The sequence below is a fragment of the Amaranthus tricolor genome, chromosome 4 (assembly GCF_026212465.1).
Source record: "Amaranthus tricolor cultivar Red isolate AtriRed21 chromosome 4, ASM2621246v1, whole genome shotgun sequence".
In the NCBI taxonomy this organism is placed as follows: Eukaryota; Viridiplantae; Streptophyta; class Magnoliopsida; order Caryophyllales; family Amaranthaceae; genus Amaranthus; species Amaranthus tricolor.
In genome coordinates, this window is record NC_080050.1 from 17613375 (window position 1) to 17615874 (window position 2500).

Genomic DNA, 2500 nt, shown 5'->3' on the forward strand with positions numbered 1-2500 from the left:
AAAGAAATGACAAGGATTAAATTCGTAGTTTAATTCATTTCAGTATTTTAGGGATTTATTTAATTATTTATATACCTAAACCTTGAATCATTTTTCTCGAGCCGTACGAGGAGAAAACCTCCTATACGTTTCCAGGGGGGGTATTGTTGATCTAATCTATCCCAATGAGCCGTCTATCGAATTGTTGCAATTGATGTTCGGTCCCGAAGAGAGGGAAGAGATTTGCAGAAAGTGGGTTTTTATGATCCGATCAAAAATCAAACTTATTTAAATGTTCCTGCTATTCTAGATTTTCTTGAAAAAGGTGCTCAACCTACAGAGACTGTCTATGATATTTTCAAGAGGGCGGAGGTTTTTAAGGAATTTCGCCTTAATCAAACAAAGTTCACTTAATGAACTAAAAAACAAAGATAATGTGGTGGTAGTTTGGTAGAATTTTTTTATTCCTTATTCTCGTCCTGTCTATTTTTTTTTTTTTATGTAGTGCCAATCCAACACAAAAATTTTCTTATATATTTCCCTTTTGTTTGTACTTCGCTTTTAAAATACGATATATACAATATCATATTTCTATAATTTTAATATTAATAATACTATAAATAATAATAATAAAATTATTCTATTAACTAATAACTAACGAAAATCTCTCTATATATTTTATATATTAATTACGTTAATAATATTAATTACGTTAATAATAATTATTATCTTAAAAATATATATATATTTAGTAAAATAAAATATATTATTCTATTTTCTATTTATATATATTTCTCCTTCTAAAAATAAATTAAAAAGAAAGTTGTATTTCGAATTTCATTTGCATTTTTTTCTTTCTACGTTGTACTTAAAATTGTAATTAAATTTTTTTAATATTCATATTGACAAGAGTATATTGAACAAATATAATTCAATTTTGAAGTCAAAATAAATAATGAAATAAAAAAAATGAAATGGTTTCTTTCTGTCTTCCGCCCAATAAATAGGTTGAATTTTTTGCGATATATAATTTGTATCCAAAAAAGGAGAATATTTGTTTTAAAAATGTATTTTCTCTAAAAATTTTTTGTATTGTCATCGGATCTGGTTGGTTTTAAGTTCTGACTCAATTAGCAACTTTTGTTTTGATTTCTTGCTAATTCAAAGTTTTGATTCCAATTCATTTTATTTTTATCTCGATTGTATCTACATAACATATCTCTTTTTCGGGTTGCTAACTCAATGGTAGAGTACTCGGCTTTTAAGTGCGGCTACAATCTTTTACATATTCGGATGAAGCAAGGAATTCGTCTACATCATCGGTAGAGTTTAGTTTATAAGACCACGACTGATCCTGAACGGAAATGAATGGAAAAAAGAGCATGTCGTATCAATATAAAATATAAAATTCGGAGAATATTTCATTCTTACCAAATTGGTACAAAATTCTATTTGAATTTTTGGAAGGGAACGAAAGGACTTCAAAGCAAAGTTGGGTCGATTGAATAAATGGATCGAGCCCTAGGGTTCAAATTCTGAGGAAAGAAAGAACAACGAGCTTATCTTCATAATTTGAATGATTTCCCGATCTAATTAGACGTTAAAAAAAATTAGTGCCTGATGCGGGAAAGGATTCTCCCACGAGTGGATCCTTTGTTTTTTTATAGTGAATCCTAACTATTCGATTATCCATTCTCCATTAAAGAGATGGAAATGAATGTGTAGAAGAAAGAGTATATTGATAAAATACTTTAATTCCAAAATCAAAAGAGCGATTGGGTTGAAAAAATAAAGGATTTCTAACCATCTTTTATCTTATAAAAAAAAGAAAAAAACCAATTAGATGGAAAAAGGTAGAAAAGTCCGCGGATGCATTTAGCCGTTTCCGGGGTATCCATTTTTTCGTAATAAAATGCCTTGTTTTGACTGTATCGCACTATGTATCATTTGATAATCCAAGAAACCCTCTATTTTTACTTTTGTTTTCGGTCTAAATTGAAATGGAAAAATTACAAGGACATAGAGAACTAGATAGGTCTTGGCAACATAACTTTTTCTATCCACTTATCTTTCAGGAATATATTTATGTATTTGCATATGATCATGCTTTAAATAAATTGATTTTGTTGGAAAATGCGATCGACAAGAAATACAGTTTACTAATTGTAAAACGTTTAATTACTCGAATGTATCAACAGAATCATTTTATTCTTTCTGTTAAGATTCGAACCAAAATGAAATTTTTGGGCACAAACACAAAAAGAATTTGTATTCCCAAATGATAACAGAAGGTTTTGCAGTCATTGTGGAAATTCCATTTTCCCTACTATTAATATGGTCCCTAGAAGGAAAAGAAATAGTAGAATCTAAAAATTTGAGATCAATTCATTCAATATTTCCTTTTTTAGAGGACAAATTCTTACATTTAAATTATGTGTTAGATATATTAATACCTTACCCTGCCCATCTAGAAATCTTGGTTCAAACTCTTCGCTATTGGTTGAAAGATGCCTCTTCCTTG

General features: G+C 28.8%; 1 pseudogene; it reads left to right on the top strand.

The window, feature by feature from the left end:
- Positions 1–905: 905 nt before the first annotated feature.
- LOC130809700 (maturase K-like) overlaps positions 906–2500 on the top strand; it is a 3215-nt pseudogene continuing 1620 nt past the window's right edge.